Source organism: Opisthocomus hoazin, chromosome 1, assembly GCF_030867145.1.
Source record: "Opisthocomus hoazin isolate bOpiHoa1 chromosome 1, bOpiHoa1.hap1, whole genome shotgun sequence".
NCBI classification, from domain to species: Eukaryota; Metazoa; Chordata; class Aves; order Opisthocomiformes; family Opisthocomidae; genus Opisthocomus; species Opisthocomus hoazin.
In genome coordinates, this window is record NC_134414.1 from 10126501 (window position 1) to 10141275 (window position 14775).

Genomic DNA, 14775 nt, shown 5'->3' on the forward strand with positions numbered 1-14775 from the left:
TGGGTGAAGTTTGTGGGAATCTTTATGAAAGAGTTCAGAATTAGAAATGGTTCCCAAGAAGGACTTATATCTCACATAAGCATGTGTTGCCTTGAACAACTATCTTTGTGACTGCGTTTTCCTTTCTCATTCATCATAGCACTGAGTTTATGCATTGTAGTTTTTCCTGTCTAGTGTATTAGGGATTACAAATGGAAAAACTTCATTTCTGGGAGCTGAGTCCCAAATTCCTTTGGTGATTTCCATTTCATACGCACCTGATCAACACCCTTGGCAATGATTTCAAGAATTGCCAGGACTTCACAGGTACCCGATGGTATGTGACACATTGGCCAGCTCCATCTGGAGGAGTTACTTTTTTTTTTGGCTTGCATTTATACATTTAAACTTGATACATATGGATGTCTTCTGTGGATTCACTGCCATTTCTGGGCTTGCAATAGTTGAGTGCTGCTCACACTTTATGGCCCTTGGAAATCTGCAGGTCATCGAATGTTGATGGGCAACCTAGGGATTTGGCAGCAGCACAGTAACACAAATATTTCTCAAACCATTTAAAAGATATGTGGTTGTTGCCAACAGGAAACTTAACTATCCCTGACAACCAGTTCTCACTAGTAAACCTAGTTAATGCAAGTATGTAGGCTGATTGGGTGAAATTGGGGGCACCATTAGTTTTTTACTGTGTCTGCATGTTAACAGTTTTGTTAACCTTTTGAAGGTTAAATGACCCATAAACGGGTTTACTGCTAGAAAATAACCATTAACCACCAAGGAGCAGTGGCAAGACAATTGGACCTATGAATGAGATGAAGAGGTGAGTGTCCACCTCTTTAGAAGAAAGTAGATGCCATTGAGCAGTATCTGCTTTGAACTGTAAGTGTGTGACATACAATAGCCAAGAGAGCCTCGCTGCAGCTGGATATACAGCGGCACAGGATTTTAGCATTCTGTCAGCAACCAGTGAGATATCATGTCCCAAGTGACAGTCATGAGGAACATGATCAAAGATGTCTTGCATTCCCTCTTGGAGGACTCAGGGCTCTTTTCTTGTTTTTAAAAGTTTTTTTGTAATATATATATACAACTCAAGTGCCAGTGGACCTGCTTTTTCTCCTTTGTGTATTGGTGTAGACTAATTTGTGAATATTTTAGGTGGGAGAATTGTACTCCCACCCATGTGTATGTTTTATTTATGCTTTGAATAACTTCATGATGCATTTTAAGGGTAAAGATTTTTCTTTTACTGTGTGAGGTTCGGTTGTGTTCTTACTGCTCTTTTGTTTCATGATTTAAACACTGATGAATGAGAGGACCTTATTTTTGGACTCAGAATCATAGAATCATAGAATGCTTTGGGTTGGAAGGGACCTTTACAGGTCATCTAGCCCAATCCCCCTGCAGTGAGCAGGGATAGCTTCAACTCGATCAGGTTGCTCGGAGCCCCATCCAACCTGGCCTTGAATGTTTCCAGGGATGGAGACTCCACTACCTGTCTGGGCAGTCTGCTCCAGTGTTTCACCACCCTTATGATAAAAAATGTCGTCTTTATATCTAGTCTAAATCTACCCTCCCTTAGTTTATAGCTATTATTCCTTGTCCTATCACAACAGGTCTTGCTAAAAAGATTTTCCCCATGTTTCCTATAGTCCCTGTTCAGGTACTACAAGGCTGCTCTAAGGTCTCCCCGCAGCCTTCTCTTCCCCAGTCTGAACAGCCCCAACTCTCTCAGCCTTTCCTCATAGGAGAGGTGCTTCAGCCCTCGGATCATCTCTGTGGCCTCCTCTGGCCCCACTCCAACAGGTCCATGTCCTTCTAGTGCTGAGGGCTCCAGAGCTGGGTGCAGGACTACAGGTGAGATCTCACCAGAGCAGAGCAGAGGGGCAGAATCCCCTCCCTTGCCCTGCTGGCCACACTTCTCTGGAAGCAGCCCAGGATACAGCTGGCCTTCTGGCTGCGAGCGCACACTGCCGGCTCTTCCGCTTGAGACCAAGCTTAAGCTGAAGCTATGAACTTAATGGTGTTACTTGCTATGAATTGTGTTTAAAAAAATCCCGTACAATTGAAGAAAGATACTTTCTAAAGTGAGGAAGATAATGAAAATTCCTGATCTAGAAGCTTGAAAAAAATAGTACAAACATTATAAATGAAAATGAGTGTAATGTACAGAATGGTGAACAGCAGGAGAGCAGGGCAAAAGGAGGCACCGAAGGGAGCGCGCTGTTTGCTTTGACAGGATACAATGCAGAGTAGAACTGCCAAGGCAGTGCTATTTAGAGATGCACAAACTTCATCCTAGGTTCATACATACTGCTCTTTCCAGCTGCAATTCCTGCCTCACCAGTACAAACTGAGAATATCATTGTGCATGCACTGAAACGTAACAGGAACTGTTTTGAAAAGCCCTTCAGTTTTAAGCAGAGGTTTCAATGGGAGCTATGAGGCTGTGAAGTCTCTATGGCTACACGGCAAAGCTCGAGGATCCAAATCAGTTCTTTGCTCGGGGATTTTGCGTGGAGCTTCTTGAATTCCCTGCGTTCCACTGGGAGAATGGTGCTCAGGGCAAGCAGATTATTTGAGCTGGGTTGTGCTGTGCCAACTGAGAGGCGTGAGTAATAAAGAACGACATTCTGCTCTCCCACACAAATAGCAGTTCCTAAAGGGCTGGTGACAGTAAAGCCTCCCCAAACAAGGATCTACATTGGGGATGAGAGCAAGAGGCACCACTGCTGTTCCCACCCTCCCATTTTGCCCTCTTCCAAAGCAAACTCACTAGACATGTAGTTCATTACCACAGGTAGTTTTATCCACTTTTAATTGCTTCACATCCCATCTTCTCTGCTCCTATTTTTAGTGACTGAAGTTTGGAATTTTTCCGCTTCTTTACAGACTTACTCCTACCTTCTTTCCTGTGGTGTCTCACCCACCTTTCTTTAAAGTGATGAAAAGTTTTTTGAATTAATCTAGTTTAACAAGCAGGAAAAGAAATTCAAATGTGTATATTATAATACTATATTTGTATTCATTATTTTTTTGTGCATTTGTAAGAGCTAGAGTATTATGAACCCTTTGCATTGCCTTTGAATATTCACTGGGCAAATAACCACATGGACTCTGGCTGTTTACTTTTCACTTTCATGTTTGTTTTCCAGCTATTCTAGCAAACATATTTAGTAGCAGGAATCCATAAGTAATCCCGCAGTCTTTTGAAGATTGTTAGGTTCCACATTAGGAATCTGATCATAGGAGTTAAACTTACCCCGCCAATAAACAGAAACTGATATGTACTCAGAATTAACCACTATAGTTGAAAATTGGAATATAAAAGATTCACAATAAACTGCTGCCAACTCTTCACAGGTTAAACAAATATCATCACAAAATATTTGTTTCATAATTGACGTAGAACAAATAATTTGGTGAAGCATGTAAGCCATGTGTGGACAGTTTCAATAAAAGAGAATAATTCATCAAATAACTTATTTGCTACCAAATTGCTGCTTGTCTGTAACAGATTCAAATTTGCTGCTGCTCTTCTCATATGAAAATCTCATGAACATGTGCCACTGCTTGGAAAAGATCGCATGCAACTGTAGACCTTGGTAAAGTTTTAACAGGACTTGGATTAGGTCAGAGTTTGAAATATAGTGTTTTTACCATTGATCTCCAATTCCATCTACCATGTAACACCCAGGATCTGGCCAATTCTGTGGTTCACTTCTGCTCCATTACAAAAATTATGGGGAAAACCTGATCCTAATAATGGTATTCTTTTAATGAATACATTTTGCCTAATCGTTTTTCAGGCATAGTATTATTTGTAGGATCATGCACATGTGCACCATAGCCTACTTAAAATGTCTATTTAAACACTTGATTACACAGCAGAACCGTTTCTTCACTCTAATGCCTTTCTGTGCTGCAAGTTGCCTTGTCTGGTTGGAGACCCCCAGGGAGAATCTCATTGCAGGGTAGGGGGAAACTCAACCAATAATGAATTTTCTTAGTGCCACTTTCTGCCTCTGGTATAGGACATGTTAGGGCTGAAATGAGCTGCAGACATCAGAACTATTCCATTTCAGTTTCTGAGTGAATATTTTCTGACAGCGTGCTGGACAGCAGGGAGGCACAGTCCTGCATGTAGATTGCAGTCAAGGATATGTTTGCTCTAGGCTAATTTATCCACTTGGGGAAAAGAAGTTAACCTATGCACAACACCATGCTGTTCTAACTAATCCCAGTATCTCAGCTAGCTTATTTAGAGCTAGAACAGATACCAATGTGCTACCCTGCAGGCTGCAATATCAATATATGCTGGAGTGTGAAGCCTGAGGATCATTTTGGCTGAAGAGTACTTACCTTCTTAATATTTATGTGAAATCAAGTTGCTGGGCCACAGCAAATGTACAGGGGAATGGAAGACTGGGAGTAAGACTGGCTCCTTCAAAGGAGAGAATAAGGATCTCCCTGCTCAGGGTCAGTGGGGTGGCTGGGAACCTGCTCCCCAGCCCTGTGGGCCTTTGCGACATGGAGTGGGAAATAGGGCAGCTGGGTCCCATGGAATGAGATGGGTGCAGAAATGTTGCTTTGCTGGGGATTGGTTGCTGTGGACCTCATCCCCTCATCTTGCAGGGGCAAGTGGGGAAGGGGGGGTGCGAGGCAGCGTGCTAGAGGGTGGGTGGCTCACTGTGTCCTTTCTGGGAATGTGGGAAGAAAATATCAGTGCTATCAAACCAAAGCACAAGCCATTAGTTTCCCTTGCCTCTGGGAATGCATAACCAAAGAAAGAGAGAAGGATAAATAGAGGAGGGTATGTTAAGGGTCAGAGAAAAACCAAGCCACTGTGGTATTTATATCTTGCTGCTGTTATTTGACATCGAACCACAGAAATGGGTTTCTTTATTTCTTCCCTGTCCAATGCAAGATTTGCCTCATCCTTTCATTGTGGATAAATTTACCATGTGGATTTTCTTTCCCACTAAGTTTAAGAACTGCCACAGTTATCTTACAGTGGACTGGTGGATATTGCTTCCAAAAATTGTGTTATATTGGTCACCTGGGTCAAACCTGTTCTTTTCATTGCTCATGACATCAAAACATACATTAGTACATATCTAGCTTAATTCTGGAGAGAGGTCAGTTGGTTCTGTGAGATGATCTGGTACTTCTGTGTGTGCTTAAATCAAAGCTGTAATCATCAGAGTTACCATCACATTAACTTTTGAAATTGAAGTGATCTATTTATAGACTTCACATTACAATTTGACATCTCTTTCTAGCCTGGTGATTTGATTTTTATGTTTTATTTATTTTTATTATTTTATATTTCTTATTTGTTTATTAATTTATACAAAATCTATTGCAACTACAGCTGGGAGCTATTGTTAGGTACATGGCTTTTTCTGGGAACGATCAAGCCTGGCCTCTGGGAACTGTTGGTAGTGCATCCACAGGAGACAGTTTATGGCAAGAGCAGTCCAGGATGAAGTTTCTCTTGCATTACAAGGTGGTAGGCGTGGCAGCTACCCATTCTCTGGCATCATAGAGAGCTGGCAGAATAGTTGCACAAAGCAGCATCCCGAGGCTACTTGGCACAGGGGCTACAGTGCCTGGAGTGACACTGTACCCTGACATGGGTGCATCTCTGTTTGTTGAGCCCAGCCTCTTAAATCCCAACATATCAAGACCACTAGCTACCATATCACAGTAGCCAATATATTCTTATAATATCCAGGTCAATTCTGCCTAGAGACATTGATAAATTCAGAAAGTCACAAAGATGATGTAAAGGCACCTTTTCATCTTCGTTCCATATTATATTGGGCACAATCTCAGAAAACCTGAGAAACAAGGTGCTTGAAAGCAGGGAGCCTATCTGAAACAACACATTTACAGACAATTGGTGTTTTCAGCTACCACCAGCACACATGATTTCACTAGTAACTAACTCCCAGGCAATAGCATTGAGTACTTTGAAGTCAGAACTGAAAATTTAGAACTTAGGGCTAGTTGTGTGACCCAAGAAAATAGTTTTATTCCTTGCATTCATTCCTGTTGTGTTGTTTAAACATTGGAAGACACTGGGCCATCATATTGTACATCTACTGAAGTTTTCGGATACTTGCCGTAAGCAATACTAAGTAGATTACATTGCAGAAATCTGATCTGAAATCTACTGAAACACACTTGAGCTGGCATGAGGCAGAGTAATAAGGTTAAATGGCATTGAAAAATTGCTGTGCATACATTAATTTCAGACAATATGCACATTATCTTAAAAAACTCCCAGTTCCAGAAAAGAAGATTACACGAAAGATTATTCAACATTAAGATAAACAATGATACTTTTTCTGATTTTGACATGCATACAAAGTAGATGGGACAAAGCACGACATCAACTAGCATTGGAAAAATACATACATGTCCTAAATCAGCATAGCTCCCAGGTGGACAGCATCTGCGTAACGACCAGTTCCTAGACATTCAGTTTGATCCTTGGGATGTTGTTTTACTTCAGGGTTTTGAACATTTCTGTCTTCTAGGAAATAGGAGATGCCTGCAGCTTTTGGAGAGGGCATGTCTGACTTTCATTTTTGAAAATTGCTTTTTTCACCTAGCAGTTATTGGGTTCCTGAATTGACATGGTGGTGACTATTTCAGCCTTTTCTGATTCATGGAGAGTCTTTTTTGTTTTGGCTTTTAAAGAGAGAATGATAGGCTGAAAATTCTCCCAAACAACTATTCTTGCATATGGTCTCTGATCAGTGTTTAGGTTTTAATTTAGTGTTTAATATCCCACTAGTCAAGACTGATGCAGGAGTGCCCATTAACATTTCTGCCTTTCAAGACTGCATTCTTCATGGCTGTCCACTTTTCCTTAGCCAGCTGCTGAGTTCTACGCACTGGCAGTTCATCACAGGGTTGATGATAAGGTTTCAGGCTTTCCCATACAGAGATTTATGTATTTTCTGGTCTTTTTTCACCTTCTTTAGCTATAAATCTTGGCTATTGCCTCTCAAGGTTAGGCTATTTCAGGCTATGGACTGAATATCAAGAGGTGACTCAGCTTTTGTGTTACTGGTGGAAAGGAGTTCCTTGAATCCTCCATCCATTTTTGTAGCTATCTGTGAGGAACGCAAGGGGATGAATCACATTTCCAGGGAGCATGTGTAGAGATGGGATGCAGTGTTGATTAAAGGCCCTTGCATGCTTAACGAGCCTTTTTCCTCTGGTGTCATACACCAAAATGGTGGCTTTGTATGTGAAGTAGATCGGTCTAGTTTCTATGGGGGGGATTTAGTTTACTGAACTTTTATTAACTTAAAATATTATTTGGATTGCAGTCTGTGGAGTAGTAATACAGTTGTCTGTGACCTGTGCTGTATCAATAAATACACCAATGCTTCCTACAGTCATACTCAGTCTAATTCCAGTGCTTAACTTAGGCACACTTTCACTAAAATTTTAGGCACCCGGCTGAAAGCAGAGAGGGTGATAAGTCTGCCTACCATAGCTAAATATCTGACAAGAACAAGGAGTGAGGTAGACCTCTCAGGACATGCAGAAGACAACCTACCTGGCTCAGGCACTGGTCACTCTCTGTAGGCAGAGTGAATTCGGAAGATCACAGGTGTGAAGACGGCATCATTTTTGCTGCTGCACCACTGCTGTGTTGCTGGTGTTAGTCTTGACTTCATCTAGATTTTATCCAATTTAGAGATAATTAGACAGAGGTCAAGGAAGGATTTAGTCAGGGTTTAAGTGTCTGTCTCCTCAAAGGTGATTTGGGACAGTGTTTTAGGTTAGACATTGTTACCAATTTATGAGAAGACATGCTTTGAGCATGTGTTAATTTAAAGATGAAGAGAACTTCCAGGCTATAGCAGGAGATACAAATTAACTTTGGTATCAACAGACTTTAGTTGCTCTGGAGAACTTGTAGAACTCACAGACTGGGTGGCTCTTTGAGGATTTAGATGGATTTTAGGTGTCAGACTATGTACCAAATTAGTTGGGATTAGGTAGACTTAGTTTATTATTGCTTTTATTGTGGTTGTTTTGGTAGCATTTGATAATCCTACAACATTATAAAGACTTAATCGTGCTCGTAAGCTAATCTTCATATATAAGAACCTGAAATCTTGTAGGTTAAACATCTTGCTCTTTGTCACACTGGTGTATGCCTATGGCAAAGCAGGGAGTTAAACTAAGTCTGAAGAACCACGAGCTGTTGCCCAAACCAGTGAGCTCCTGACTTGCAAAGGGCAGCGAGCAACTACTGCTCCACTAAAATTTTTCATATACAATTTCTCTTTTTCTTGGAATTAAGTAGTATTCCTTAGCTAGTCTCTTTCTGTGTCCTATTTCTGCAGCTGGACCTTCTGACATGTTACCTACATAGCTCTGAATTCTGTTTCACGCATAAAACTGTCAGAGACTTCTTCAAAAAATTTGCCTAGAGGGCAAAAATTCCCTTCCCCTCTCATGCCCTCCACCTTGAACTTGTTTTCTGTAGAGAATGTAGAGTATCAGGAATAATATAGTAAAATAAGAAGGAGTAGGGCAGTGAAAAATTCTTCTTATAGGGAAGATGAAGACATTGCGGGCTGCTCTGGATGTTGCATAGCTACCTTTGGTGACTACGGCCCAGTGGAGTGTAAAACCATATACCAGGAAAATATTAACACAGTAATTTAGAGGTTTTGTGAACCGAGATATGAGTATGTTGATGGTATATTCTAGTGGAAAGTTCAGAGAAATATTAATAAATGACATCTCATTGATTTTGGTATTCTACTGAAAGTATACCATTTCTAAATGCTTGATCATTTTTTTTTTCTAGAAATATGGGGTGCCAACCTGGAGGTGTCTTCAGTATGTGCTGGGAGGGTAGTAAGGAAGCTCAAGTTCCATTCTTGAAGTCAGGCGTGCTGCTTGTGACAGAGAGTAGTAAGGAACAAATAAATACATTCACATAGGGAAAAATACTTTGGGAAATGCTGTAGGTGGCAGAGCACAAAGCTGCACACAGTAGGTCACAGAGCACAAAGATTCAATGAGCATGGAGATGTGTTTGCACAGATTAAGGGAATCAAATGTTTCAGATCAGTCTCTAAAAATGACTTGAAAATATTAACCGCTATTACTTACATTTGCAATCCAAAGCTTACTTACATTTACCATCCAAAGCTTTGCAGAGTGAGGCGTGTCCTTACTGAAATTCAAGATGCAGTTGCAGTGCAGCTGAAGAGCAAAAAGAACTGGGAGTTGTAATAAGAACATTGACATTTTGAGAGTGATTACTGAGAATGATACCATTAATACCATTTTGCAGATGAGTCAGCTGAGGGGTAGACGTATTTACCACACCTGGTAAGCTGAAAGAGAGGACCTGAGAGTCCTGGCTCTCAGTCCAGGCTCTGACTACTACCAGTTTGTGTTCTAGTATAGAGAAATAACATTCTAATTTACTCTGTTTGCTAAGCAATAGTGAAATAATGAAGAAATGGATCTTCCTTGTTGTAGCAGAAACCAGGAAATGAAAAGTAAATTGTGATCTGTTTTGGTCTCAAATATTTCCCAGTTCTATTAATGCAAAAAAGGTTTTACCTATTCAAGCTGTGTAAGGCAATATGTAGGCAGAAGGTGCTTTATTACTTTATTACTTCAATTTTCATTCTGATTTTAACAATTAGCATTAATTTCTGTGTTAATTATCTAAAAAAGAAAATTCAGAGATTGTGTTAGGTATATGAGATCCACAATTATAGGAACATGTTGCCATAGACACAACTGTTCAATATGACACCAGGACACTGCTGTTTAAAGAAACCTGTTGAAGTTGTATTTCACAATGCCTTGGAATTATGCAGTTGTGAAAAAGTAATTATAATTCTTTCACTGAAGTGGAGGTACTGTGACGTTGATTCTAAAATATTCAAGAAGTTATTTCAGTGCCGAGGGCTGTGAAATGACAGAGAAAAATTGTGTATCAAAAGTACTGAGGAATGTTTAAAAGTTTTAATTATAGCAGGTGGCCAACATTTCTGAGTGATGCATAGCTTAATTTTGAGTTTTAGCAGATTCAGTTATAGCTTCAGAATTTCAGCATCTCTTACAAAAATCCATCTCATAAATTGGCATGAAATTCCATTATTTATAGAAAACATAGGGCAAGAAGCAGAGAACAATGCAAAGCAGAAGTATGAAATGACAGCTTTCTGTTACAGATGGTAACACCTGTGGAGTTGCAAGCTTTTCCAGATTGTTCCAGTCTTGTGCTTTTTTGTGTGGTTTAGCAAAGAGATACATCTGGGTTTGGGCCAGAAGGCCTGTGCTATCATCTAGCCTGACTTCCTGGCCAGAAATCAGTAGGCAGCAATCATCTGCCCATTTAGTGTATTTTGTGGTTTGGATTGTTTTTCAAGAGCATTGTATACAGCAGCAGCATCCATTAATAAGCAGGTTTCTGAACCAATATATGCACATAAACACACTCTCTGTCAGCCATTAAATTTAATTCTCATTACCTTATTAATTACATCACAGGTTTTGTGAAGGACCAAGAGTCATCAGAGGTGGGGATATGAGCTACATTCCTGTGTTGGTTTGGTGGAGGATGGAAAAAAAGCACTTCCTATACTGTATGCTTATTTTATTTATTTCACTTATTTCCCTCTCTTCAGATTAAAAAAATACCTAACAGCTGTATTGCATCTCTCTGGCTCACAAAAGGCTAACCCAAATGCATTCTTCTGTTTTCTAGACATGAGTCACCTATCACAACAGATCCTTCTCCCTTGTGATAAGAGAAAAATCTTTTTATAGTCCACTTTGACTTGTTTTGCTGAGTCACTAACACACAACTCTTAGTGGCCTTTCCTTCATTCTGGTTGATAAACACAAGGTGGAATATCTCCTGCCCACCTGCACTTCAAATGTACTTCCACTAGAGACCAACACAATATTTTTGTCATCTAGATAAGGACCCAACCCACTGACTTTCTGAGAAATCACCGCTAGTTTACATACTTTCCATCATTTTTCCATTGTTTATGGAAGTAACCTCCATTTAGGAACCAAATCAGTAAACCACACTTGGATTAAAGCTACCCAAGAACATGAATTTACATGAACTTGGTCAGATGACAGTACTCTTTTGCTCAGAATACCACCTGATAACTGCATGATGGCCTTACACTGTATCCAATGTCCCAGTCATTGTAACTGGACAAACATTCACAAACACCTCTTCAAGCATATTTCAAGATGTGGATTCCACTTTGAATGTGGTGATGAGCAGGGATAGAAAAAGATACTCTCAGACTGTATTATTCTGCTTCAGTAGAATAGCTGAAGTAGGGCTGATAATCTGCCAGAATAACGCCAGGGAGCACCAACTCTTTATAACTGAGATTTATGTACAAACTCACTATCATGGTGTATGCATTAACACTATTTTACACCTTAAAGAACATCAATAGAATTCTTTGAAATGAATAAGATCTTAGTATTTGCCTTGGTAGGGGTAGATTTTCACTCCACGTATATCATATTTTACTTTGATTTTATTTATTCTTTGGGCCAGATTCTCATATTTTATAAGACTGTAGATCTTTGTGACCCTGTTGGAATTAGAAGGTTACTTGTATTATGATTGACAGTAGACACTGACTTTGTTTTCCTCAGAGATTTGATGTTATTTTTGGTTGATGTGTGAAATGGGGCACGCTATAACTTCTTTGGGTCAAGGGGAGTGCTATTTCTAAAACTATTTAAATAAAGTATTAAGGGAACAGAAAATTTTCCTCTCAGATAAGTACGGCTCTAGTCGATTGATATTCCACTGTCAGCATGCATGTCTCATTCAGTCTTGTCCTCCATGCAAAAGAGATATTGACCCTGTGTACTACACTGAGAATAATTTTACATATGGATGTAATAACAAAATGTTTATAGACAGCCCCATAGACAGAATGATTACCAAAGATTTTTAGCTTTTATAAATGGTTACAGAGAAAGCAGTGCTAGTCAGTTAGCTTGTGAAATATAATCAGATTACAGCAGTAATTTGCATTTATAAGATATTTTAACTAAAGAACGTTCTCTGAATTTATCTGATCTTCACTGCATGTGACTCAAGGGAATATTGAAGTGAGAAGGGGACATCTGTGGAATAAATGTGCAAGGCATTGTGTTTTACAAGGAAACCTCTAACTGCTCAGAAATAATAGAATTAGTTAAATAATATCAGTGCAAAAACGTTCTTTAACTGCTGGGAAATAATAGAATTGCTTTGATACTATCAAAGTGTAAAAAGTTTCTATTCAGTTCTATAACTTGTTGAAAATATTTGTAAGTCGAGATAAAATTTTCAGTGGTAAAGCTGAAGTGAATAATTTTAACTTTCTAGACTGTTCTTGATAATATTGAAATCTTCTATTTTGATGATATCATCTACATTTGCTTTACAATATTAAACTAGTATTACATGTTAATATTCTATATTTCATTTTTCATCTAGTCAGATTTATTTATGGAAACAAAACATCCCAATGGATTAATATGAAAAAGCTCTTAAGGACATTTTCCAATTTTGGCTTTATCTGCCACATTCTCCACAGTTCAAGTTGTTGAAAAGAGTCTGAGGTCCAGAAAGGCATAATCATGCCTTGTCCACAACATTTGAGGTATTTCCTTGAACCTAAAGCAGCAAAACAGGGATAATATTGGTTCAGTCAGTGCATGTTGGGCATCACTACACAGTGTAAAATTAAAAAAATTAGCTTTTTTCATTACTCCATTAATTGCAGACCCTAAAGAGATGAGATCTAACTGCTGAGACAGGCCTTCTCAACAGTTTTCAGAAACAGCGGGTGGTATCCTCAAAAGCAACAGTGGATTCAAAACTGTTTTCTGATTAGCTGAGCATGATTTAGAGGATGTAGATTTTTCCACTTGCTGCTAGGAAATACTTTTGCTTTAGGAATCTTGTTTGAAAGAAGATATCATTCACTTTATTTTAACAATTTAGAAATAATATTTCAATTGGTGTGTAGGAGGCATAGAGGGATGTAACAGAAAGGGGGGAGGGAACAAGCACGAGCAGTGCTCTTCTCATTATGGTAATATGTATATAGAAATTAACCTCTTAATGGTTAGAAAAAGTTGATTGATATATATGTATTTAGAAGTATGTATATATGTATGCATGTATATATATGTGTGTATACCTTTCCCCATTTTTAGTGGTGTCTAAGTTCAAAACTCATTCTGAGCACCATGTGGAGATGAGAAAATTGCATGACACCTGTTGTAAGACATCAGCAATAGCAGACAGATATCAGTTTTTAAGTGAAAAAAGGTCATGAAGGATGAAACTTTTTCTCAAGTCACTTGTGTTTCTAGATGCCCTACTGCAACAGGGCAATGCAATTAACAGCCATCAAGCTGAAGGGTAACATACAGAAAGGATAAGTTAAAGACATGGGTAAAAGGGCTGTTTCTGAGAAAGACACACACCCCGAGAATTTTCTGTAACTAATTTGTATTTAAAAAATAAGAAACAGCTGTAGAGGTACTAGTGGAAATGCAATCGTAGAATCATAGAATGCTTTGGGTTAGAAAAGACTTTTAAAGAACATCTATTCCAAGCCCCCTGCCGTGGACAGGGACATCATCCACTCTATGAGGTTGCTCAAAGCTCTGTCCAACCTGACCTTGAACATGTCCAATGATCGGTCATCCACAACTTGTCTGGGCAACCTGTTTCAGTGTCTCACCACCCTCATCATTAAACATTTCTTCCTTATGTACAATCTAAACCTACTCTCTTTCAGTTTAAAACCATTACACTTGTTCTGTTACAACAGGTCTTGGTTCTTATAAGCCTCCTTTAAGTATTGAAAGGCTGCAATAAGATCTCCCCGCAGCCTTCTCTTCTCCAGGCTGAACAACCCCAACTCTCTCGGACTTTCCTTGCAGGAGAGGTGTTCCAACCATCAGATCATTTTTGTGGCCTCCTCTGGACCCACTCCAACAGCTCTATTTCTTTCCTATGCTGAGGGCTCCAGAGCTGGATGCAGGCCTCAGGTGGCATCTCACCAGAGCAGAGCAGAAGGGCAGAATCCCCTCCCTCGCCCTGCTGGCCTCACTTCTTTAGAAGCAGCCCGGGATATGGTTGCCTTTCTGGGAAGCAAGTGCACGTTGATGGCTCAAGTCTAAATTTTTATCCACCAGTATTCCTAAATCCTTCTCTGCAAGACCTCTCTCAATCCATTCATCCCCTAGTCTGTATCGATACTGGTGATTGCTCCAACCCATGTGCAGGATCTTGCACTTAGTGTCATTGAACTGAATGAGATTCACATCAGCCCACTCATCAAGCCTCTCAAGGTCCCTTTGCATGGCATCCCTTCCTTCTAGTGTATCAACTGTACCACTTAGCTTGGTGTTGTCTGCAAACTTGCTGAGAGTGTACTCAATCCCACTGTCTATGTCATTAATAAACATACCAAACAGTACCAGTCCCAGTATGGGCTCCTGAGGGACACCGGCTGGTACTGAGCTCCACCTGGGTATTGAGCCATTGACTGCAATGCTTTATATCATAGAATCGTAGAACCATAGGTTGGAAAAGACCTCTAAGATCATTGAGTCCAACCATCCACCCAACACCACCATTCCTACTGAACCATATCCTGAAGTGTCATATCTACACGTTATTTGAACACCTCCAGGGACAAGGACTCAAACACCTCCCTGGGCAGCCTGTTC

General features: G+C 39.8%; 1 protein-coding gene across 14 annotated transcripts in view; it reads left to right on the forward strand.

Annotated features, from left to right (window-relative positions):
• Positions 1-14775, forward strand: part of DLG2 (discs large MAGUK scaffold protein 2) — a 1094951-nt gene that overhangs the window by 260353 nt on the left and 819823 nt on the right. The gene's annotated exons all lie outside the window — the stretch shown is intronic.